This window comes from Pleurodeles waltl, chromosome 9, assembly GCF_031143425.1.
Source record: "Pleurodeles waltl isolate 20211129_DDA chromosome 9, aPleWal1.hap1.20221129, whole genome shotgun sequence".
Taxonomy (NCBI): domain Eukaryota; kingdom Metazoa; phylum Chordata; class Amphibia; order Caudata; family Salamandridae; genus Pleurodeles; species Pleurodeles waltl.
Window position 1 is genome coordinate 925,051,472 of NC_090448.1, and position 27,514 is coordinate 925,078,985.

Consider the following 27,514-nt stretch of genomic DNA (forward strand, 5'->3'; position numbering starts at 1 on the left):
TGCCATGCAGGTTGCCTCCACTTCTACCCAGACAAGGGGAATGGGGGCTAGTACACATCAATGGTCATGGGGTTTAGTCACACCCCAGGGGCTTCTCCTCAGCAGAGTTCAGCAACTTTTGTTTTGTAGATCTGTTTCATCAGTGTCAGCTCCCAGGGAGCTGGGGGTCCCCATGAGCATCAACAATCATCATGAGGGATTATGCATGTGTGCCCTAGGCCATTTATTATTCTTTGGTCCCTGGTGAGATGCTGGCCCCCGGTGAAATGATAAAAACTCAATGTCATGCCACCCTATCCTGGCTGGATCTTAGGAAACTCTGATCCTTTCTTTGCTTTCATCACTTCTAGTAGGCAAATGTGGACAGTTCTGGTTTAATTGTTCTCCTGGTGTCTAGCTCTAGGCACTAGAATGTACTTTTAGGCCTCCAGGTTTCTAGATATTTATATTTTTGTTGCAGCGTGCTCTTTCTTCCACACTTACTCCTTGTGCACGACCTATGTCCTGTCTGAATGACAACTCAAGACAGGAGTCTTTGAAATCATCCTTGCAGCAGGGGTCAGGGGGTCTTTTCTCTTAAATTGACATTCATCTTGCATTGCTTCACCTTTTTCAGGGGTTTTAAGTTGGAGGCGGAAAGTTCCAGAACATAGACAACTTTGCCCAGGGCTAGGGTGACACATTACTCAACCCATGTCACAAGCCTCCTGCACAGTATTTTGAGAATTTCCAAGATGGCACTGTCAAGTGGTCTCTTGAAAGGCATTATCTGAGAGCCTAAACTCTGACTCTAAGTTCCATAACTGTCTGGTCCCTCCCCTCCAAAAATTTGAAGGGCAGTCTTTCCTGTGACTGGCTCCAGACATATGGCTATCCTTATTTGTTTCTGTAGGGTTGAGCCTTCCTGGGCCAGGTCAAGTGTGAAAAGTAATTAGCATATGCAGATTGAAATCTCACCCTCTCCTGGGAGCAGGCCTAATTACTAACTAATGGCCCTGTTGTGTGACTAGGCCTTTGAGCCTCAGGTTGTCCAGTAGAGTATTTAACTTGGCCCAATAGGGTGATTCAAAGGCCCAAATCTCATTAGGAGCTAACTCGGAGAATAATGATAAGTCCTTAAATACCAAAAGGAGTGCAGATGTATGGAAATGAATATCAGATCTGCATTTGTTATTCTTATTTACCATTATATGGGTACATCAACTAAGTCTCTAGGCCTAACTATGGCTAAACTGTAGGTTGGTGCAGATTTTGTTCTTAGTCTATAATACAGTGTAGTACACACACTTTTTCAGTAATCACTTCACATGTACATACTCACACTATTAATACTCATCTGTATTATAGGACCTTTCCACGTCCCCACCAATGTCTGAAGAGTCTCTTCTGTGACAGGCTACTTTTGTGTAGATTCTGGCTATGTCTCACATCCTCATCCTGTACACGTATGTGTGCATGTGTTTGTGTGCAGCCAGATCAGAGCCTTTTACCCTATCTGCACAGCAGCTAACCTTATCTTAAAAGGCAGACAGCACTCCCAATCCATTATAGTAGACCTTGCAGTTACTGTGGACTTCTTTTCGAGGCTGGTGGTCCCTAGGACCGCCAACCTCAAAGTGGAGGGCAGACCAAGATTACAAGTTTGGCAGGTGGATCCGCCTAGAGACAGCTGTCCCTGCCAGGATCAAATATCCCAAAGGGGTGACTGCAGTCTTGGTTGTAGTCAGCCTTGTTGGCGCTGAACTCAGCACTTCCTGGCTGATTAGAACCTTGTTTTCCACCAACCTTTTCATGGCAGTTTCCCCACTTTGAAAAGGCTGGTGGAGAACAAGTGCCAGGGACCACAGTGGGGCCTCTGCACTGCTCATGGCCATAGCATGGACAGTGCAGGGGCCTCCTGCCCAGCACCCTCAGAATGCACCATTCTAAGGCTGCTGGTCAGTCCACTCTTTACTACGAGATAGCGCTCAGCTCCATCTCGTAGGACTGTTAACGCTCTATTACTATGTTCTACTACTGTGTTCCGGTCAGACCGCATGAACATTGGAATTGGGTGGGGGGGGGCAACGCCGTCCTCCTCGTGAGTTTGGCGGGCCCACTTTGGGACCGCCAAACTCATAATGAGGCCATGAGACTTGTGTTGTGAAACGTACTCATAGCAGAATTCTAAGAACCAGGTAGCCTAAAAAGTGAAAAATCCTGGCTGAGTTCATGGAGTGGAACTCGTTTCTCACAATAACATAAAATACTGTAATATAGTCTAACATTTAAGAGGCCTAATGCGAGTCAAGCAGAGTGGTATCCCCAATTGAGATCCGGTGAGTTCTGATGGCAAATGGCCTAATGTTCCTACATGCATTTTTCCTGGGTGTGGAAACACTGACTTTGATTTTAACATTCAGAAACATTTGTCATAAAAATGTTATGAAAATTCGGCGGAAGTCAAACCCGGCTCCAGCCACCCAATTCTATAGCACAGTAGTAGCATGTTACACTTCGTCCTGCAATCCCATGGCGTGCCCTGTCTACACTAATACTGCTCAAAGCGCATGGAAAATAGGAGCATTAATTCAATCCAAATGGAATATCGAACAGCACGTGGAATTTGCTCTGAAAAATGAAACGGATTTGCATGCTTATTCCCCATTACCTGATGATTAACTTGTAAGAGCAGGACGTAGATGCAAAGATTCAGTCCTGAAACATTTTAGGTTGCACTGTATCCACACATCTAAATCCGGCTTACTCATATGTGGGCCATAAGATAAAAATTAGTGTTTCAGAATCCTCTAAAAGAAGATATTGATTCTAGATCTGTTTAGGAAAAATCTCAGAGGTTTTCAAGAGAGCTGGATAACTACAGCTCCATGCTCAAAGGCCTTAAAGAAATGTGCTGATTAGTTTCTCATAGCGAATCATGTGTTCATTTGTTGTCCTCACAGTCGTTAGTTGATCTTTTGTGTGTGGCTGTAAATGATTAAGTGAGGAATGCTTTTGTTTTTTTGCATACATATTTCTCATGTTAGTGAATTGGTAATGTAAACGTCTTTCATTATTAGCTTGATATTTTTTCATATATGGGCTGTGAACATTCCATATGCATGCACTGATTCCTATTTATTGTTGCACGCAAGTGTCATTAGCTCGCCCCTGAATTTGTGTTTTTATTTTGAGCATATTTTCCCTTTTCTGAGGTCACGTGTGTGGAGATATTTCAATGGGAAATAACGCACCCACATTCAAATCAAGTGTTCTGTGACTCAGGCAGAATGTCATGTTTTGACTTCGTCTGTACCATCCTTGTGCCACCAGCTCGGTTAGATAAAAATACATTAGGTGATTGAGAAATGCTGTCAGTAAGTTCACAGTTAAAATCGATGTACATGCAATATTAATTGAATGAACCAAACGCAGGATGGATGATATCCCCTTTGCATTGTTTTGCACATATTTGTTTTTCCAGTCGGAATGAAACAGCTGCAATATACTAGAATATGCTTTCCATGGAACCATTTTGAAAAGTTGTTTATACGTATCTAATACAGATGTTGCTGAACTTGCAACGTGTTTTTTAAGTAAAATCTCAACCATTGGCCTACTGAGGTCATTGATTCGGAGTTGGAAAAGCTCGAAACCTGTCTTTTCTGCTACTTTGTGCTGGGCTTGTGGTATTCCATTACATGCATGTTTCAAAATGATCTCTGTCTTCATACGTTTTGCGAATTCATATTTTATTAATGCTTCTTCTAGGTGCTGATGTTACCGGTGTCTTTGGTATATTCCTATGATACCGTTTTAAGGTTGAATGTACTATTACGTATTCACCACATTTCAATAGTGACATCATGTCTGAGTTATTTGCTGTTCCTACCTTGGTACCATACTATGGGGCTGAACTTTTGTCCTTTTGACACTGCGGGCTGCTAAGTGTGTTGAAAAGAATTGGGCATTGTCTTTAACGAAAATCAAAACAAAGTATAGATATTGCAAGCTGAATATGGAAGGGAAGGATAGTTAGGAGTGATTCTGTATTCATATGATAGTAGGTATGACTTAAGACTAGCAGGTTTTACAAAGAAAACCAGAAGATAACTCACTTATTAGCCGTTGCTTACCCCGCTGTGAAATATCTTGCCGTATAAAGATGCATATATCTGGGTGTGCTCCCTTGCTTCTCACTTATTCTGTTAGCCCCATACACAAAGAATTGGAGAAATGTGATCCCATCTGGATAATTCTATGTTTCTCGCAAATTTCCCATTGTTTGAAATGTGCAAATAATTTTAAGAGATGTCTAGGCAAGACAGTCACAGTTTTCCAGCTGCACTTGTATGTATCAGTGTAAACATATCGTGCGATGTTATGTTTGTACATTTGTGAATGGTTAAATGTAAGGTATGTACGAATTTGCACCTGCAAAAGTGTTTTCTTTTTTCTTCTTACGTGATGAATCCTTTTCAGCGTGTTTCCCCCTTTCCGATCATGAAAATGGATTTACTTCTGCACTTACCAGGATAACATTTTCATCAGTTTTCGTGGTGGCAAAGCATCTCCAGAATCTTTGAGTTTATTGATATTTGCAAGTGTTCCCACCTTAAACCACCCATAGCCTGCCTCTGTAACACAGGTAAAACTTCACCATGCTGGTGTTAAGGTAAAGGTGTATGTATGTGTGTAAAGCTCTTTGGATTTCAAATGAATGTTTTGTCAATAATAATAAAGATGAGTTTGCACTCATGCAAGGTACTCACAGGTTTGCGCCTATGCTTCAGTGTAGGGTTCTCCCTGAAAAACGTCGTAAATTCCACTTTTCAGTCATACAAAGCCTTCTCTGCACATTTAACTGTACATAGTGTACAGCTGAGCATGTAAAAAGGGATTTTATATCAGTTCAATTACATTACATTTTCTTTTCTACAGAGAAAGTAGCTTTCCTCACGTGGAAACCATTTCCCTATGCGCCCCCAAGGGGTGTTTCCCGGCCCATTTCTCTCCGGGAACCGTATTGAGTCCTGGGCTTGACAGGATTTAACCTCTACCGATATCCAGGATGGAAATGGGTCATGGAAATGTTTGTAAATATCCACAAACTTTAAATATATTATTTGCCAATACAATTGTGAGATGGAGTGCCCTGTCTTCACACTTGGGAGTTGATTTAGTCAAATTCTCAAAAAGGCATTTGCAGTTCAATACAAGTCACTTTGCAAGTGCAAGGTGAACTTATGCAGAGAAGCAATATTTTACTGGTTGCAGAAGTACATTGCAAATTGTGCACCAGCGATTTGCAATGATAATTTATTTTGCAAACAGACCGATGTACTACTATGCCAGTTTGTAAAATAAGCAGAGAGGTTCGCAAACGGCCTGCCTAATAATATTTATTTGGCAAATCGCAAACTGTGACTCCTTTTAACTGGCTACTTTCATAGGGAGTGTGATCTCTATGAAAGTACTTCAATATAGATTGATTTTAAAGCAGCACAACTTTCTAAAAGGAAATCGAAGGACTTCAGTGAGAGCAGGCAAGGATACGCTGGACGACTGTCTATTCTTTCTGAACTTTCAATGATGATTCCCAAAAGGGAAGAGTAGCAAAAGGAATCCACTACATTGACTTTTTTAGTTCTCCCTATTCTTTATGTTGCAGAGATTTCCTCCCCGACTGAGGAGTCTCCCTGAGTAAAGTATAGGGAAAAAAAAATATTTGACTTCAGAATAAATATTAAAATATGTTTATATTAATTGTTAATGTACATTTATTTTATACATTTATTTGAAATGTAGAACGAACACAATAAAAAAACTACAGAACTATCAACTCAGTCATGAAATACTTCTTTAATTAATGGTGTACACTCATTTTATATAGTTTTTTTTAATTGTAGAACACAATACAAAAGCCACAGCACTATTAACTCAATCATTAAATACATCTTTAGTTGATGGAAATGTAAATTAAATTGAAACTAATTTCTAAGAAGTTTAAATTAAAAAAAATATATATATATATATATATATATATATATCAATCAAAAGATTAAAAAAAGTTTTTATACTATATTAATAATTATTAAAAACTAATGTATAAAATAGAACTAGTTATATTTCAATACAAACTATTGTTACATTAATTGTATTATTTTAAAATACGTTATTAAGCATTTCATAATGTAAGAACAAATAAGTATTATCGTTATATATGTTTACATAAATAATATATATTCATATTTGTAACTATTTCAAATAATTTAATTTAACATAATTTTATAAGAGGTTTTATTTTAATTCCCCATCTCCATTATTTTCTATGGAGGGTGCTGCAGTACCAATAGCTAGCCATCTGTGGAGCTGGACTTACTTCAGTTTTATAGTATTAAATTACACTCAGGTCTTGTGAATAGTCTAAAATAGTAAACTTTCTCAGACGTGTAAATTGTTCAAAAGTGTAAATTACCTATGTGAATCAGGCCCTGTGAGTTAGTTGTAAATGTGGTAGGGACACAAACGGGGGGGGGAGCTGGAAAATGGGAATGAATTAGGGAGACTTAAGCAGAGGTTTAGGGAGAGTCAGGGAGGGTTTGGACGGTATGTTACCTACCAATAAAAGAGTAAGTCCACTCCTTTTCACAAACCAAACTTCTAAAGTTAATACTGCTTAAAAAACAGTAGTAAGATCAGTACCACACATGGCCAACCACTAGTAATACAACACCATCCCACAGAAAGTAATGGTGGTAGGTACTACAAATAAACCTAATATGTTAACAAATATTAAAAATAGTACACATTTATCATGTATTTTTAAACTATGTTAACAATTTGTAATGTAAATTATAATGTAATATTTTTAATAAATATAGCTAAATTACTAAATGATTTTATATATCACTTTTAATAGTTAATAACGCATAAAAGCCTATTATTTTGTGTGTAATGGGAATCTATTACTTAAATTAAGCTTAAAAAATGTCAGTTAAGCAATTAATTACAATAATGGTAATGGTGATGCAGCATTTCTTTTCTTCCACATTTCAAATAAATATATACAATTATTTTACATTAATATTTAACCTTAAGTTAATGTTCACTTTGTTTTTAGTTTATTAACATTTCATACTTTTCCTCACCCTTAACAATAGGGAGGCTCAACAGTCAGGGCAGAGATCTATATATGATATATTGTAGGTAACCAAACAAAATATTTAATTAAAACTAATATAAAAATATTAAACATATTTTTATGTTTCAACATTAATGTAAATTATATCTATATATTTTCTATGCAGAACAAAAGAAACTATGCTAAGGCATTGTTAATTTATTTTGAAATAATGCTTGATCATTTACAAATATTAAACAAAATTCGTTTTTAAAGTTTAAGTTAAATAACAAATTACCCATAAAGAAAAACTATTTAAATATGTTTCAATATCTATTGAAGTGATGTATATAATTCAATATATTATTTATATTTTTTGATATTCAAGTTACTTTTTACATTGAAAATGGTTGTTAAAATATTCTTTAATTAAATAATAAATATGCAATATGTCTGTATATTTTAAAATTATATTAATATTATATTACATGTAGTTACATTTGTAACTGTTTACAATAATTGCAATCAGTTCAACATTATTTCTGATTGGGTTTAAATTAAACCTCCTACCTCCATTGTTTTCTAACAGAAGGTGTTGCAGTGGCAGTGGTGTGCCATGTGTGGGCCTGTGCTTACCACTGATCTGGCAGCAATAACTTTTGAATTTGACTCCGCCGCCTTTGTTAGGGAGCGGAGGCCTGCCATTTATACTTTTTAGTAACTTGCTTTGTGAATAGCCAAAAAGCAGTACACTCACTAAAAATGTACATTACTCAAAAGTGTAAATTACCTTTCTGAATCTGCCCCTAGTTTGGTTTGATGCCTCATCAATCACAGATAACTCCACCTCCTTTTTAAAGTCCCTGCATGGTCTCAGTAACCTTAGAATGATTCTTCTAAATTGAAGGATGGACCAGCCTCGGAAGTGTGGAGACTTCTGGCTTGTACTCTGATCCTTATGGAACTTCTCCAGTGCTAGTTGAACCAGTCCCAGTGAAAGGTGGACTTGCTAGGGAACATGAGGAAGGGGGTTCTTGGTTGCCTTGGAGCAGGCATCTTAGATTCAGGCTGGCAACACAGATACCTAGTAAGCTACACATGACATGATTGGCTGAGGAGTGTTGATTTGTCTGTTATTGAGGGGTTTTGCCAGTGATGTCTACCAGGAAGACCCAAGGTTTGGGACCGCCAGCTTTAGACAGTAAGATAGATACTGTAACCAGCCTTTTGCTAAAGAGGCAAAGTAGCAGTGCCGGTGACTGTGGAATGGAATGGTATATCCTCAACCTGGTTGTAGAGAGTCAGGAATCCTTTGAAATTCACTGCTCCTGGATAAAAGCTACTATCAGTATTAAAATGCAGCAATGAAAATCATCCCACCAGAGCCTTAGATGTCCATTGATTTACCATAAAGTCGTGTTTAGCAAACATGTTGTAGGTACCTTGGAGTCAGGAGTGTCTCCAGCCACTGGAAAAATCCACAGTTCTCAGAGAAGCCAAAGTGTCTTTGGACCCCAGCGGCACCATGGCTCAAGCCCGTACTATTTAAAACATTTCCAAATTAGAGGTAGGGGACAACCAACAATCATCCACCCACTCATGGACCCCTACGCCTGTGCTGTGTGGTCCTTTGAGGAATGCCCCAATTCCCCCTGATACTGGCCATACTCACCCTCATGTCCAAATGACTGAAGAGGCAGCTGTCTTCCTTGCCTAGTGCCAAAAAGCATAGTGCCAGGCAGCATGTAAACTACAGGACAGCGTGCCCCCTAGGACTTCAGCACAGTCCCCAGCTGAAGCATGCAGGTTTCTCTCACCCCTATGAAAGGCTTTAAAAGACTATTTGGCTGGGCACATGGTAATTGAAAAGTAGGACATATACATGTAAGATTTAAATATCCTGGCAGTGAAATCTTCAAAGTTGTTTTTCATTGCAGGAAGGCAGAGTCTCCCATACAAAGCACTGTACATTATGACTCCTTAAAGTACATAATTTCAATTTGAAAGATGGTTCAAGGAGTCATTGGATAAAGAGCTTCAAATTTAGCCCAATGGTGAAGTTGATGAATTTTAAAAACTGTTTTGAAAATGTCACTTTTAGAAAGCTGGTATAATTTCATGCCTAAGCCAGATGTGCCTTTTTGCTAGCGTCCAGGGTCACCTGACTGTTGATTGTTTTCCTTTTGTGTTATTTGTATTTCTCACAGACAGTGAACAAATTGCCCGTGTGTGGGGAGATGAGGGTCTTTCTCACAGGATTGCTGGGCTCCTCCCTGATTACACGTCAAAGGAACCTGCCCTGGCCCACAAAGAAGAACCTGACACCAGGCCTGCCAATGCTTTTGGTTAATCAGATAGGCTGGAGCGTATCAAGAGTAAAGAGAGGAATTGACTCTTACAAGTACTAACAGTTCAACAAATGGGTGCCCTCTACCCACAAGCTGGCACTGGGCATAAAAGTGGCATCCCCAGAATCGGAATTCAGAACATTCCTGGACATTTGAAGACTCAAAAGAAGAAATTCCCCACTCTCTGAAGACTGAAGGAAGACTGGACCTGCTTGCCTTCACCCCAGGGTCACGAGGAGACAACAAAGGTCAGTTGGATGACCCTCTGTGTGAACTACAGAGTCACAACAAGTTCCAGAGACCTTTCTTGCTTTTCAGCACACCAAACCCAACTTGACCTGACCTGGTCTTTTTGCTAGAAACTGTAGGAATGAGTCCTGACCCCCAAGTTTCATCCCCAATGTCCTGGACGCTTGGCATGAGTCTGAGTGCTCTGCTTCCTGAAAGTTTTACCAGATCGGATGCAAAAACGCAGAGCTCGTAACCAGAAGCACCACATGATCCAATGCTAAGTGATGCAGAACCACACTGGCCCTCTCCCAACTGAAATCCTTTGGCAGATCCAATGCAGAGTGATGGAGAGCACCACAGAGCTGCTCCATACAGCTCTTCACTGAACACCTCACCTGATCTGGCGCTCAGTTTCACAGAGCCCTGCAGAACCACTCAGCTCCCAACTGAAAGCCCTATGAGATCCGATGCAGAGAAACACAGAGCCCTGCTGAGAAGTGCCACGCAGATCCACGCCTAAGTCAGAAATTAAAAATTCCAATGTGACAAATATGGCTCTGTACACTGCCCATGCCTTATCATGTTTGGCCTGAATTTGTGGCTCTGTCCCAGTTAACAGTGACCAGATACCTGCAGATGGTGCTTCACACCTCTTGGCACTACTTTCCCTAAAAAATGTAAAACTCATAACTTTGGTTCTACTGATTGGATTGTTTGTGCCATTTTATTCATTAAAAGTTACTCTATTTATCTAAATTGTTTTGGAGTTTTCTTATGTTGTGTTTTCACTTCATCACTGTTTGAGTACTTCATATTTATTTACACATTGCCTCTATGTTAAGCCTGATTGCTTGAGTGCCAATATACCAGAGGGTGAAGCACTGGTTTATTTAGTGACTTTTATTGTTCATCTTGACAAGCATTGTGATTATAATTTGAAGTGGATTTGCACCCCCCTCAACTAATACTCCAGTTTTTTACACCACTACTAAGGCCTGCACAGACCAGCATTAATCCCTTAAATGTCCCATCTGTGACACACTACTTATGTGTAGATATGAGGTTGAGTTAGACTGTAGTTTCATAGGCTAAAGAAGTACACATTTGCAAATGCTTGATTGCACATGTGCATATGCAACCAGCCACAGCTTCTTATCCTAGATGCCCAGCAGAAGACCTTGTCTTAAAAGGCAGAGACTGGAAATGAGTTCTACCAATTCATTATAACAAAGCTTACAGTGAGTGAGACTCAGTTAGTGAGACTCGCACAGCAGAAGTCCATTAACCAGAAATGTAAATTGAATAGATTGGAACCCATTTATCACAGTTACTCTATGACGCCCCTGTAGGATGAGTTAAAATTGGTATTTCCACATGATGATATTCATAGCTTCCAGCTTAGCATTTAAATGTTTGTGTATTAAAGTAATTTTCTTTGTTTAAAGAAAAACACTCACTAGACCATGATATATAGGATGTTATTTCGTATTTTACTAAGTTTTATGTTCCAGCACCTCCCTGAGTTGACTTTGGATGGCCATATCTCAATATCCTGAGAGTCAAGTCCTGAAGTGGCTTCAGTACCTGTTCCATCCCCTCCACATAGTCCTCAGATTTTTTACCAAACCCCTGTTTGAAGTTTTAATTCCAAGGTCTAAATCATCCTCTCCTTTCAGATTCTAAGCGCACTACTCATTGTGCACAACAGGTCCTTAAATGAGTTCTTCTTCCTGGTTGGTTGGTGCTTTAACATTTATTTTACAGTGGTGTTCTCCATAGATTTAACATCAAACATTAACTTACCTTACCTAAATCTCCTGTGACATCTTTTGTTACTTTAAATGACTTTAATTTTCAAAATAAAGCTGCCCCCCTAGTACATCTTCAACAAGACCTTTATACAGTACCTTGTAATGATGCCTTACTCCTACATCCTGCTACACCTCCCAACTACAGCCAGGACTTGAATCAGGTAGGACAAATGTTTCCACTGTAATTGTAATATATTTTCCTTCCCTGTAACACTTTCCAGCATGCAGGTGCCTGTTCTCAAACAATTAAATACAATCATCGCAATTGAAGATTCCCTGCAGCTTCCCTCATGGTATCTTTAATTTGAGAATAATTGAGAATTTGAGGCGAGTGTTGTAAGAGATGAAACCCCACCTAAACCTATCCAGTATGAGGCCCTGAATTCCTTGGAGCAGGCTACACATGCTTAAGTGAAAGGGAAATATCAGATCCCAGCTAAGAATAAGGTCTGTGGTTGTAGGAAAGCAAGGTTAGATTGCAGACCAGAAAGGAAGGAGGGAGAATGTAATTGGGGGTATAAGGTTGCAACCTGTGATAACAAGAAGCAAAGCAGAGATAAATATATCATGAGAGCAGGGTGGAATTGTAGAAAAGAAAGATGAGACTTGAGACAAAGACTCAAGTGATAACTTTCAAGTTAATCTATTGACTTCTAAACCACCTCCTTATAACACTGGTCCTCAGGCTGAAGGGAATCAACAGCCCATAGGATCCTCACAGCCAGCTGACACAGGGGTGAGTGCAACTAAGAATCCGAGTATCCCTGCAGGAGGTTTGTCCCTTATTGGACAAGGGGCACTATTAGGAACCCCAAGTTACTGTCATTATCACAACTCCAAATACATCTGCAATTATAAGAGCCCCTGTGAAAGGAGGTACCCGTGTAACCTTAGATTCAGGAGTGAAACCATGAAAAGAAGTTACTCCCATCATCTGTGTGCTAGTTGTAGATGTTCAGGAAAGTCTTCAGCACAACCCCCAGAGAGGGACACCCCTTCAAGAGTACTGGATATTTTGAGATTAAAGGCAGAATTCAAGTAAATTATTAAAGACAATCTATACTTGGGATTAGTAGGTTCCTGTGCAAATAGGCTGCTATGTGTTCTGAGACACATGACATTTTGGAGGGGACAGCCACATAATTTGGAGTTGGCTTGTCTGAAAGCTACAATCTAACGAAGAGTTCAATGGTGATGATAGGTGAAGGAACTCTCGGGGACCTGCAGATGCCTGGATTAAAATTGCATCTGAGGATATCAGTTGGTAGCAACTAAAATGTAATGATTCTCAAAAGATTAAGGATCGGTGGGCTCAAACACGAAAGTGAAATAAAACTAAAGATCAATCTGGAGGACTAGATGTGGAGGGTAGCCAAAGCAATGCAGAGGTCAGATATTACCTATTGAGAGAGGTGCATAGGGGTGGATATGTGCCTGTACCTTGGATTCATGGTGATATTTTCACTTAACTTATCAATTTCCAAAACTGAGAGAAAATCATGGCCTTTGATAGACTCAGGCTGTGTGGCTTGTGAAGATTTCGAAGGTGCTTTGCAAGTATTTGAATACCCTCTTTGACATTGTTGTCCACAGCAATTTATGGGCAGAGTGAAAAGTGTTAGTACTGGGTCTAACTGAGGAGCCACAGAAAGTTGTTGAAACAAATGGCTATTCTAATGCCATGGATAAGTATAATGCTCATGGCATGGGCAGTGCAAGCCCCCCCTGCCAGCACCCTTGGAATGTGCACTGTCTGCAATTCTGAGGGTGATGTTGTTCCACAGCTTTGCCTCGGCTCCCTTAAGGGAGCCAAGCCCAATGCCTTGGCACTGTTTTCAATGGTCTGACCTGCATAAAGTTGGAATATAATGTTTCTACCAGTCAGCCCAGTGGAAACATCGTAATACGACTGGGGGGGGGGGAGGCAGCTGGATTGATGGCAGTCTACTCCCCATGGCTTTGCTGGTCAAAACATTCCCACTGCCAAAGACGTAATCAGGCCCTAAGGTTCCACAGAAAGAGACTGATTGGCTGAAACTATCAAGAACTATCCAAGAGTCTAAAGAGTCTGTGCATGCTTATTATGAACGGCTAATGCATATTTTTCGGCTCCACGGCGGTGCTGAAAATCCCAAAAGGGGAAATCAGAGCAATATTGTGTCTCAGTTTGTTCTTGGTTTCCCTTGGAAAGCAAGCTTCCTGTTATTCCTGAAATCCTTGCCATGGTATTCCCCCAAACATGTTACCTTCACCCCATCTGTATGCTGAATTAATTTTTGTTGGCTTTAGGACTGTGTGCACTTTACCACTAAACAGTGCTACAGTGCTTGGGCTCTCTACTCCAAGCATGGTAAAATTAGCCTATGCTAAATTTTCACATTTCATTTACTTGTAAATCCTTAGTAGATTCTACTACATGCACACAGTGCCTGTGAATTAAATGCCACTAGTAAACTTGAATAACTCATTGTGGTGCCATCTAAAGTAGCACTCAAAGAGATATTTAGTTATTTATAGAGCTTTAAAAAACACAAACCTGACCCTGAAGTGTCAATGCTTTGCATAAGCCAAAACTGAAACAAAAACATTAACATTACCATAACCCGTTAGATCACAAATATGCACCAAACAACTGTAACTCAGTCACAAATCATTATATATTGCTTCTAAAGAGGTCCTTCTGTGACCACTGTTGATCCAGTGCAGTAGGACCAAATTATATTTGTTCCTGGCTGTTCTGCTGGATGGGTGGTGCTCTCACCAGATAAGTAGTCTTAGTATTATGGAAGAGGCTGTCCTGGTTGGTCATCTCTGGTTCCTAACATTATGGTTGAAATCTTTTTATTAGAATCCTTTTGACAGCTTTTTTGAAAATGGAAATTAATGGGTTTGACAGAATTTCTGGTGAGAGAGAGTTTCATATCCTATGGGCATATCCTGAGAAAGAACATGTGTACGTCTTTTTTTTTTCCTAAATATGGAGGGTTCCTTTTGGAGAGAGTTTGCGCTCCTAAGGGAGTTTCTGCCCCCAATTATTTGGATCTTTTCTACTGGATACCTCAGTTCACCTTAGTGCAAGGCTTTGTGTGTTAGACAAAGTAGTTCCAGTTGGGTCCTAGCTTTAAAAGGCAGCCAGTTGAGAGACTTTAGTAGAGTAGGGGAAACCTGGTCAAAGCCTCATGTTCCTTTTATCCATCTTGTTGATGCATCAATGGTCACCTTGATTGAAACCATTCTCGACTTACGAAGTCCTGTTAAAGTCATATAGCCATCTTCAAGTCATGTGATGACTAGGGACTGTACTGCTTACTTGAAGTACTGTGGTGGTAAGAACTGTTTTAATTTTTTTCAGGATGTTAATTTGGAATGGCACACTGTACATAGCATTGCTGACATGCTCTTGCTTGTGGTGGTCTTTACCAAGGGTTATTTGAGGGATTTAGGGCCATATGTACGAACACTTTCTCCCATAGACACAGAATGGGTAAAAACCTTTGCTACATCTGGCCCTTAGTTGCTTCTATACTGATGGGTTTTGCAGTTGAGGCCGCCTAGGTGGTTGAGTAATTTTTGGATGTGTGGAGAGCTCTAAGGAGGGAAGATGATTAGGAATTCTCTTTTCAGGGAAATCGGCTTGAAGTGATGTCAAGACAGACCGATTTGGGATTTTACTAGAGTGTTGTTGCATCAGATGACATTCTCTAGGGAAATATATGTGGTATGCAAGGTCGGATTGTTTGAGGATTTTCATCAGTAGCTCCATATAGAAGTTAAAGAGTTTGAGGGAGATGGTTGACCCTTGTGGGAATGGCTATGCCATATGGGATGCATTTAATTGTGAGCTACCAAATTTGATTTGATGTGAGTGATTCTGCATGAAAGATGCAAACCAATTGAGTGTGTTTCCTGATAGCCCCATTCTACTTTCTATAAGTTCTAACAGACAGTTGTGATTGACCATGTCAAATGCCGATGAGATGTAGAGGAGGATGACTAGACAGGATGCATTACAGTCTAGAACCTTGAGGGGGTCATCCATGCTGTGTACGAAAGCTGTTTCTATGCGGTGACAGAGTCTGACTCCGTATTGAACTGTGGCAATCAAGTTAAACTTTTCATTGGACTGAAACACTTGGTTGTGGACACATCTTTCCAACAATATGATGAGGATAGGGATGTTCAACACAAGTCTAACATGTGTCAGGACTGCCACTGAAGCCTGTAGTGCAGTTTCAAACTAGCAACCTGGCATAATAAACCTTTTCCGGGGCTAAATCCTCCTTTTAATACTCATAAGTCACCCCTAAGGCTCATATGGGAAGGTGCATCATATTTTAAAAGTAGGACATGTGCATTTAGGTTTTACATTTTCTGGCAGAAAAAAACCATGTAGAGTTCCCATTAGACTCCATACTCCACAACGTAGCAGAGTTTGTCCAGATGTTTCCCCCATTGACTCACACTATCTCTTATTTCTTTTGCGTGAGATGTGAGACTAAAGACTTCCGCTCTCTCTCGATCACAAACAAGATTATTTACCCGCAAGGGTTAGTGCCATGCTAGTGACTTCCGGTGCATCTTTTTTGACATAGGAGAGCACGGATGAGCAACCTGGTGAAGGTGAAGCAGCTAAAATCGACAACTTCGAGTGAAAAATCTTCTCTAATTGACTGTTCACATTGATATTGTTGTGCAAGGAGTACAATTTAATATTTTTGTTTCCAAACAGGAAGTGCCCCAGAGACTCCAACTTCCCATTCCTGTCCAGCTGACTCCTCCCTCTGCTTTGACCATCTCCAGGCTACTTTTCACTTGGATTTCGATCTAGAAGGATCACTTTTTTGTCTCCTAGATTTACATCATTGGATTAAAGTTGTATTTGAGTTTTCACAAGTAAGTTAAAAAAAACACTTGGATAAGGGTGCTGTACAACTTGTTTGTTTGATGGGGGCATGCCCCAGGATTTATCTGTACTTTTATTCCTTTTTTAAAATTTGTTAGTGGGTGGCCTGCATTTGTGGGGTAGTTATTTCATTTACTTGTAATTTATTTTTGTTCTACAAAGGAAAAATGTTTAACTGTGCATTACATTTGCTCCATGTTCTGTTTTGTAAGTTTGCAATATTCATTAAATTGAATGTTAAGGTGGAGTGGCTTAGTCTGCTAATGTAACAGGCCTTCCCGCTGTAGGCCCAGTACTAGTCATTGGTGCATGATGAAAAACAACTGTTTGTGGTGTTTGTGGAACTGAAACACCCTGGATGGCATTGGATTAAAGATGACAAAATGTTGTTTGGTGGTATTTCACATTTTGTTCTGCAAATAGTGTATGGAGGGGTTATATAGTACATAATGCCTTTGTATGATTTGTGTTGCAGTAACATTTTGTAGCTCCCTTAATTTAAGTTTTTGAAATTGCTAATACTGACTTAATGTTGTTTTTTTCTCTTGTACCAATACCTCATTTGTTTGGCCAGTGTGTGAGAGTGTTTGGCAGAGGCCACCATGTTTTTCATCCTGCTTGTTGTTTGATGTGGCTGTTGGTAATTGTGTAGAGGCAGCCAGTAGTCCCGCATGTGTTCTTTGTTGTGGTGGCCATGCCTCGTTGCTGGTTGTTGTTTGACCATGTGGCTGGCAGCCATTTTGTGTAGGCAGCCAGTGTGCTTTAGGCCTACATGTGTTTCTTCTTTGTTGTGGTGGCCATGCCTCCTTGGTGGTTGTTGTTTGACCCTGTGGGTCGTGGGGAATTTTGTGTAGGCAGCTAGTGTGCTTTAGGCTTGCATGTGTTCTTTGTTGTGGTGGTCATGCCTCCTTGCTGGTTGTGGTTTGACCATGTAGCTGGCGGCCATTTTCCACAGGTAGCTAGTGTGCTTTAGGCTTGCATGTGTTCTTCTTTCTTGTGGTGGCCATGCCTCCTTGCTGGTTGTTGCTTGACATTGTGGCTGGCAGCCATTTTGTGTAGGCAGCCAGTGTGCTTTAGGCCTGGATGTGTTGGTGGCCATGCCTCCTTGCTGGTTGTTTTTGACCATGTGACTGGCAGCCATTTTTTTGTGTTGTTTAGTCAGGCCTAGTAGGTCAATGATGCTTATTACTAAATGTAGTGTATGTGTGTTTTTTTCCTATTTATATACTTTTTTTTTGCATTTTTCACCTTCCCCACCCCTTGCCTCCAAAATCCTTGTTTTTTTATGCTAGTCCCCTGCCCCAGTACATCAGCAATTACAATCTATTTAAACATGTTTATCCTTTTCTTCTATTTTTTCACATTTATTTTCTTTAATTTTATAATATAAGTTTAATAATAATAATAATATTTAATTTTTTTTCTTTACTTTTTTCTTATAATGTTTTTTTCTTCAAATTTTACTCATTAGCCCCATGTCTGCCATAGGCGTACAGTTGCCCTACATTTCATAACATTACATTATTCAAGGATTAATATTATTCTATTTGTCACCAGCACCTCCCTGGGTGCCACATGCCAACTTGATGCAGACAGATAAAGCTAACAGTTACATACTGTATATTGTAGTTGTTGCTGTTTCTTATCCTTCATGACTTACATGCTAATGAAAGTTAATGTTGGTGTGTTGTTTTTATGACTGGGTACACTGTATTTCATAATTATTTGTTTTCCAGTAACCATTCTATGATATTGTTTGTTTCTACTACTAATGTAACTGCAGCAGCAATGCCACATTTCACTGATCCTTCTTGCATGTTTGCTTTTAGGTACACGAAGAGAAAGAGACATCACCTACAGTACCGCCAGACAGAAGGCCTGTGCGGGACGTGACGCATGCCCACACTCATGACCACACGTATATCTCTTCAGCTGCTGAAGTTAAGTGCTCCTGCCAACTGACAGCTTCAAGATAGCCCCTAAGAAAGCTGCTTCCAAGAAAGAAGCCAGTGATAAGAAGGAGCTTCCAACCACTGGTATGTAGCCCCAGACCAAAGATGTGTGCCTGCCGCACAGGCCTCTGGGGAGCAAGCTGGGAGCACCACTCCCGCATCAGCAGCCCCATTCCAAAGTAGGCCTAAGCCCATGTCTGACACAGAGGTAGCCTTTCTTATTAAAGGAACAATGATGACTAGTGACGTTGAATTGGACTTATTGATTTCTCAAAATAGTACCTAATAGTTGGCAGAAACTCAGGCCACTGAACAACAACAGCTGCAGCCAGCAATAGCATTTCCTCCCAAAGGAGGAGCACATTACGATTTTGAGCTTCATGCAGAGGAAGCCGAACAAGCCCATCTTTCACAAGATCGACTGTCTTCCAGATCTCTACCATCTTCTTCCTCAAGCCCCCCTTCTGATGATCAAGACTCCACTTTGATGTCACCTCAGTCTGAGACATGCCAGAAGAGGTAAGGAGTGAAAAGGAAGGTTCCTGAAAGCCTTAGAGTTATGGATGAAGAGAGGAGGATGACAAGTCTGATGGCGAGGCAGTCATTATGGATGTTAGCCCAGCCCCAGTGGAGTCAACAATTACCCCATCTTCTCAACGTGCTCTGATAGAGGTGCCAACAATACCACCACCTCCACCAGCTTCCACATTTACAAGGCCCCGGGGGCAACCTACATCCACACTGACTTCAGTATATTAAGGCACCACAGAGAGGCAAACATCATCAAAAAAACATCCATCTACTGCCATTTCTTCAGCCATTGGCATTGGCACAGAGTTAGAAAGTTGACCTACCCAGTTTGAGACTTCCTTACAGTTAAAAGGAGCCAAACATTACCATATGCTTCATTTGCCAGCAAGTGTTAGGCAGGGTAAACTTGGTACAAACTATGGAACCAGAGGCCAAACAACCCACTTGAGAAAACAGCATGCAATCCACTGGGAAGCACACTTTAGCCTTCAAACAGAAAAGCCTGCAACTGGTGTTAGTGAAGGTGTTGAAAGCAGGGAATTTGATCTGATCATGGTAGAAGGTAAAGAAGACGGTGAACTTAAAGAAATCAGCCCTGTCCCCAGCATTGCAGTAGTATCGCCACCCACATCAGCAACACTGCAATGGTGCAGGGAGCCTCAGGGTCAGGTTGAAACACCAAGGCAAGAACCTACAGTGCTTGCCCTCCACTTTGAGCCTACCACCACCTTGTAAGTCATGTGCAACAGTGGCATTATCACAAAAAAAAATCCAGGCTACTATTACTGCCATGTTTAGACAGGTGAGGGACCACCCAATGGCACTTTGTACAGCGGGAAGCTGGCTAAACTGTTAGAGTTAGACCTCCTCCCTTTAGTTTGTGGAAGGAGTGGGTTTTCCAGAATGTGTGGTGGCTATCTGCTCGAATTGGAAGGTTCCCAGCCGGATGTATTTCAACAGAGTTGCTGTGCCAGTGCTACATCTTGATGTGTTGGAATTGGTTGGACAAGCTTTGCAGCAGAGGGCTGTCCAGACAAACCACCTGAAGACAGACATCTGAATCATTTGCCAAGCCATTGATTACCTGTGCATAGCTGCACACTGGATCTCTTTTGTGGAGGTTAGCAATATGATATTGGCAGGTGTTGACACAGCTGAAATTTTTAATGGTGCTCAGAAGCATGCAACAATAGCTATGTTTGCCATGGAGAAATGCCATACAGCTGCAAAAATCTTGGATGACTTTAACGTCAAAATATTTGAATGGCTGTGCCATAGAGGGCTTAACATTGGACTTGTTGCAACGGATAATGGCAGTAATATAGTTAAGGCCGTGTCAGATGGTAGTTATTTCAGGGTACTGTGTTTGGCGCACTGCATCAACATAATTGTAAAGGACTTCCTAAAAAAGAACCTCACGTCAGTAACTTACTGTCCAAATGTAGAAGAATCTGCTCTCATTTTAGCCATTCTTTTAAAGCCTGCAAGCTGTTGAGGATTATCCAGTGTAATAATAGAATTCCAATTCAAGACCTCATACAGGAGGTGCCAACACTTTGGAATTCTACTTATTACATTTTACAACGCCTGTTTGAGCAGTACAGATAGATCAATGAATTTGTCATGCAAAGAGGCGATGCAACTGTGAAATGAATGATCATTAAAATGGACCAATGGGGCATGGTCAAATGCCTGACAGAGATGCTGCTTCCCTTTGAAAGTTTTACATGGAAATTCAGCAAGGGGGACTGTACCATGGGTCAAGCTATCCCATTTGTGCATATGTTGCAGAAACAGCTAAAGGAGGTGTCTAAAATATATGCATGTGTGGATGAAAAAACAGATGCAGTAGAGTTTGTGGAGAGCCTAATCCTTTGCTTATCCATTAAGATAAGGCTTCAAAGGGACATTGTCTCATCCAAACATTATATCTGTGCCACAATTACTGTCCACTTTCATTCCTTTTTGTGATGGGGCATTTCAACCTACAAAACATGGATTAATGAGCAAGCCAGAGACCAAGGAAAAAAACAGTTGGAAATTAGAGTCCCATTCACCGATAGAAGTTCTAGGGTGCAGCCTAAAACTTCCATGGAGCCTGTGAGAGTGCTGTTGGCTCACAGCAGCCAAAATCAACACCAGCAAAACAAACAGGAGCAGTAGCCCCCAAATCTGCATTTGACTGGTTTCTAAAGGCAGGGCTTAAGTCTACTACAGTGGCGAAGGTAACAGAGCTTGAGCAAGGGGTAACAATAACTGTTGAACAGATGGTCCAGCCCTACCTGGTTGACCCAACGGAGGTCTATCTGGATCAAAACCTATTGCATTTGTATGGGAAGAGGCACCAATGGAAAGTGCTCAGCAGGCTGCAATAAAGTATCTGGCTTGCCCTGTAGCCAGTGTGTCTGCTGAGCGTGTGTTCAGTGCAGCTGGTGCAGTTGTGGCAGGGACAAGGACCAGTCTCTCGCCCCAAATGTTGAGAGATTGACCATGATCAAAATGAATAAGCACTTTATACCACCAAATTACAGCACAACTGAAGCACAACAGGAGGTGGATGAGGGTGACCAGTGGTTGAACTCAGGTCATAGTAGTTGACCAACTTCTGGGTGAAACACCTGAGTTTGAGAGTTAACTCTACTTCCTTCACTAGACCTGGGGCACCATAGAGCTTTCTGCTTTCTATTATGAACAGCTTTGAGAAAAAAAAGTAGCTAGCTGTGGAACCTTTTTAGTGTATATTGTTTGTTTCTGTCTAGATGAACCAAAACTGATTTAGGCACCTGTATGGCCAAATTGTAGTTGGACCAGTGTGCATGGACGAAGCCCCAAACCCACAAAAATCACTTCAAGGAGATTTGACAGACAATGCCTGCCTCCATTCTGTGTCTATCCTTTCTTTTGTCCCCTAGCGGGTCTGCCCCAGATATTTGATTTACAACTTACTGTCCAATGTGTGTTTCATTTTCTGAATCCAAGAGGATCAGCAATGTGCCACTATGCTTGTTTGGAACAGGGAAGTAATAATATATATGCCTCAATGATTGATATGAGGGATACTTGTTTTAATGTTGAGAATTCAGATGGTTAGTGTGAATCATGTCTAGTGGTGGCAGATAGTGAGAGTGGGTATTTATATTGTTTAAATAAATATATTACGCTAGCTTGTGTTTGTGTCATGATCAATTTGAAATGTTGGTAGCATATAATTTTTTTTTCCTGAAGCTGATTTTTTTTTTTCCCTTCCCCTTTTCACACTTACTGAGATTTGTTTGCTGGCATTTTCACACTGCTTTGTTTTCTAGTGCTCTGCTTTCTGGTTCACCTTTGTGAAAGAAGACCCAACCAGTCCATTTAGCTAACAAACAACATTCTAATTCAGAAAATAAAAAAATACTCAATGATTCTCTTGTTAAACAGTTACAGGTTGCTCTATCTCAATTGGGTTGTGACTGAGACTGTGACTCTCAATAGCAGTTGATATGGATTGGAGTTGGACATTATAATCTCTAAGCAGAGTCTCGACTTGAGTATAACAGAAGGAATCAAAGTGTGATTTGATAACTTAAACAACTGCCAGAAGAAGGAAGTTACCAACTTCATGGACATCAACAGAAGTGATGTGATTAGGAGTCTAGTAGGCCTACTCCAGTCTGTGAACTGGTGTTGAGAAGTGTGTCAATTACTTTATTTGGGAAATGCAATGCTCCTGTGTGTGTATCTGCTGGCTGGCTCAAATTTGAAACTATGTAGTTGGCTGTGGTGCCTGTTGTAGGAAACCGGAGGAGAAAGACGTGATGGATGATAATAAAGCCACATTATGCACTACTCTAGACTAAATGTTATGGTGAGCATTACAGAGTTCAAACATCCCAATACATGCTGCTGACACCTGTCTGTGATTGTTACTGGATGCTTGTAAGGGTCTTTGCTCTTGCTCTGCCACCTCAAAGTCTTCTTGGTCCACTACTCCTCATGAAGTTTACCTTCCTTTCCATGCTTCTTTATTCTACAATATCCTGATGATGATCATTTCTGTTTTACAGTCTACAGGCCTTCTCTTCTGCTGCACCATAACACTCATGCTTACCTTATCGGACTGCTTCAGGCAGGCACCCAAGAAGATTGGTGGAGCAAGCCCAGAAGAATGCAGATGCACCATCCAATTTTTGGGCAAAACAGACTATTATATTTTTTTCAATATTCTTTTTTAGAACTGTGTATGTGTTACCTTTAACCCAAGATTAATTATTCTATTATGTACTATTTTGCAAACATGGCTGACCGATCATTTTTAGATATATACAACTTAGATTCACTGGGGCTGGCAGAATGTTAAGTTATCTGTCATATATATTCATTTTTTTTTCTTTTTCTATTTTTTTTTTTATTCCTCCCACAACAGGCTGATAATCATTTCCCAGGTGAATATTATGTTTGTGTTGTGTTTGTCTTTTTGTCACACCTTTCCCATAACCCCTTCCTCATCCATTCATCAAATCCCTAACCCTATTCCCCCGGGCTGTGTATTGGATTGAGGTGTTACTTCATAATTTACACCATGGATTAATCTCACACTTGGGGGGAGGATGTTATAGAAGCAACCTCAAGTCAGTGTGAAGGATCTTCATTGTAGTTCACCTAGGTGGAGTAGGACCTCACTTCCGATACCTTCACTGTTAGTACGCTAGCATGCTACTGCTACACCAGCATGGTACCTTAAGAAACCATACAGCCCTCGCTTCATCCATTCAAATAAGATAATTATGGAGCATTGTTTTACCTTTAGTTTAGGCAATATAATTGGCCATTGGAAAAAGCTCTCCACCCCACTCCTATGGGTCAAATTTTGAAGAATGCCCTGCAGAGACTAGATGAGTAGTGGGACAAGTTTACACAACTGCATAAATAATTCTTATACACTATCATCAGATTTGTAAAACATGCTGCGATAAAATGAATACACCATCAGTGGATTTAGAAATCATACTGCATAAAAGCAGTAGTGTGAAGTAAAACACCCAAAAAAAAGCTTTTAGTCATAAAGAACTGTACATAACTATTTATTTTAAATCCCATCCATAATAAAAATAATAATAAATACCTACCCCTTCTGCCCACAACTTGCCTATCCCCAAACAATTTGTCCCTTTCCCCAACGAATGTCCAAAACGGAAATAATATTACCAATTGTCCATGGCAAAAAAAAATCCTGCAACATACCCATTCCCAACTTCCGAACCCACAACAAGTCCCACCTACTAAAATTAAAAGTTAAAAAAGGGGCAGAGGAGGGCACTACAGGTGGGCCAGGATTCTCCTGAGGAGCCCATCCATGCTTAGCTAACGGGTCTCTAGCTGCACCAGCCTCTGCAGGATGCAACATTGGAAGATGGTCTCAGAGGGGGGAGTGGGAGAAATGATGCACTGAAGTAGAGGGAAAGGAATTAGGAATGGGATTTAGATTGTATGTGGTGCATTTGCATCATTACAGACTAACCCATTCTGGAAAATCAAGACACTTACTTATAGACCACTTTAATCACTGTCCTCAGGCCCCTCCTCCACCACACATTGCGATAACTACTGATTTGCAAAAATATATACATTTGCTTTGCAGTAAGGAAAGGAATCTTCTTAAAGTACTCAACTGCATGGTAAGGTAGAGTTGATTAGGATGGGCAGGTAGAGTAAACTCTTTACAGATTGTTAGAAATGGGGCCTTTGGTTGACAGTCAGGTTACCCCCTTTCAAGTAAGGACCCTCACTCTAGTCAGGGTAAAAGAGAATCACCCTTAGCTCACCCATGCTTACCCCCTTGGTAGCTTGGCGGAGCAGTAGACTTAACTTCAGAGTGCTAGGTGTAAAGTATTTGTACCAACACACACAGTAACTTAATGAAAACACTTACAAAATGACACAACACCATTTTAGAAAAATAGGACATACTTATCTAAACAAAACAAGACCAAAATGACAAAAATCCGACATACACAAGTCAAGTTATGAATTTTTAAAGATTAAACTCAAAAATAGCGTTTAGAAACACAAAATGCTTCGATGAGGTGTTAACACGGCGTCGTGACAGAGTCGTTCCCAACAAGCCGACACCAGCGGCGCCGGACATGGAGTCGTGTAGACCCCCAAGTACAGTACCTTTGAACAGTGAAAACAAGCCGATGCGCGAAGTCGGTGATCATGTCGTTTGTGCGAAACTTTGAATTTGCGCTGTTCGAGTGGCGTCCGGCACGACGTGGTGCGGCGACTTCCACGGAGTCGTGGATTTCAGCGGGACTGCAGCAGTGTCGAGCCTGCGAAGGTCGTCACGTTCCAGCGAAGATCACGGTGTCAGGTCAGGCGGCGTCACCGGGTTCAGCAGCGGCGTCGGTCCGAAGTCGTCTTAAGTCGATTTCCTTGGATTTCCACCAGCTTTCCTTTCAAGGGTCCAGGGACTGGATAGGGCACCACTTGTCAGAGCAGGAGTCTCTCCAGAGACTCCAGGTGCTGGCAGAGAGAAGTCTTTGTTGTCCCTGAGACTTCAAACAACAGGAGGCAAGCTCTAAATCAAGCCCTTGGAGATTCCTTCACAAGATGGAAGGCAAACAAAGTCCAGTCTTTGCCCTCTTACTCTGGCAGAAGCAGCAACTGCAGGATAGCTCCACAAAGCACAGTCACAGGCAGGGCAGCACTTCTCTTCAGCTCTTCTCCAGGCAGAGGTTCCTCTTGATGTCCAGAAGTGATCTAAAGTCTGTGGTTTTGGGTGCCCTTCTTATACCCAATTTTTCCTTTGAAGTAGGCCTACTTCAAAGTAAAGTCTCTTTTGAATGCAAAATCCTGTCTTGCTCAGGCCAGGCCCCAGACACTCACCAGGGGGTCGGAGACTGCATTGTGTGTGGACAGGCACAGCCCTTTCTGGTGTAACACTAGTACACCCTTGTAGTGACTATATATTACTAATTGTCAATGAGGATGCAATAGAACTTACCACTGCCCATCACTGCCGCCAAAGAGACTCCCCCCATAACTGCTCCTGCAGCTGAGTCAATGCTGGCACTGCTGCTGTTGGCCCTGGCACTGGTGGTCATGTGGCTAAAAAGTATACAATTTAGACGCCACATACGCCTCTCCCTATTGTTATTTTCTAATAGCAAAATGCAACCGAAAATACATTACTATATTTCGGCTACTGATTCTCTTCAATCAAAATATCAGGTAGGAATTTTGTTGTTTGGAAATTTGTTAAAAGTAGGGGTTGTGGGGAGCTCCAATCCTTTGATGGAACTAACAGAGTTTTTGGAACAACACGCTTCATTTGGAGTATGGAGTTGCCCAAAAAACTCTGCTAGCCTTGCCAGCAGAGCGTATCTCATCCGGGGTGCAAACAGTCTGCGCTTGTGCTGTGCAGCCCATAACTGGGCTGCAGTGCGCACTGGAGCAGAGGAGGGAGGCAGCCGTGCTGAGAGGTGGACTCGTCGGAGCGGAGGACCCCCAGGGAAGCCTAAGTAACTTCTCTTCTCTTTTTTTGTTGTTGTTTGTGCACACTGGTGCACAAACAAGGACTGAAACAGTAGTTTTCGCTGCCTACGACAGTGGCCTATGTTCAGGCCAAGGCCATAGCTAGTGGAAGCTGCCATTTTGGGATTCTTGTGCACCAGCCTGTCCCATGTGCAGTGCACACGGGGCAGGCTGGTGAACAGCAGGCCTGGCAGCTTCACTGCCTATGTCCCTGGCCTGAATTCAGGCCAGGGTCATTGCCAGCAAAAGAAAGGTGCCCTTTCCAGGCTTCTAGTGCACCGGCCTGCCCTGTGTGCACTGCACTTGGGACAGGCGGGTGCACAAGAGGCCTGAAAAGGCACTTTTCATTGCCTACGGCCATCCTGAATGCACCCATCTCAGAAACGCTAAGCAGGGTCGGGCCTGGGTGACCAGGCCCTCCCCTCCTTAGTGCTTTCAAGATGGGTGCATTCAGGAGGACTCCGGGGGGCACGGAACTCCAGCTTCATAGAATCACATAGAGATTTTTTTTCAACTCAGCGGAATTCCGCTAAGCTTGAATTCGTTCACTCTGCCCAGGCCTACTGTTCTCAGAAAACATGAGCAGAATATCTTACTTGGTCATGCAATCTTCAGTACATGTGTTCTCTGAGCCGTACCAATTATCACCACTCCAGAAGATAAAATGCATTTGGGGAGAGGGAAGCAGAAGAAGGATGCTACAGACAGACTATCGTCTGAAGTAAAGAAACTCAAAGTATAGAATATAAGTAAATAGGATAATGCAGGGATAAACAGATACATCGAAGTGAAGTTGGAAAAACAATAGGAGACAGGCACAGTAAAACGGTAGAAAATAATTCTAAGTGTGGAGCAGAAAAAGTTAGCTAAATAAATATTAATATTAAGAACACCAGGAGGGCTTCCTGGGGCCAGCAGATCCATCAGCCCGGCACTTGTGGAGGGGCCACCTTCAGCTGCCTCGCCCGCATCAACAGCCCTCCTCCTGACCCTGGATGCAGGATGATGTAAGAAAAAAAAAAACTAGAAAAATTAGTGGTACTCTTAATAAATAATCTCCCCAAGAATATTAGTTTTTTTTTTTTTTTTTTTTTTTTTTTTTTAAAGGAAAAGACAAACGC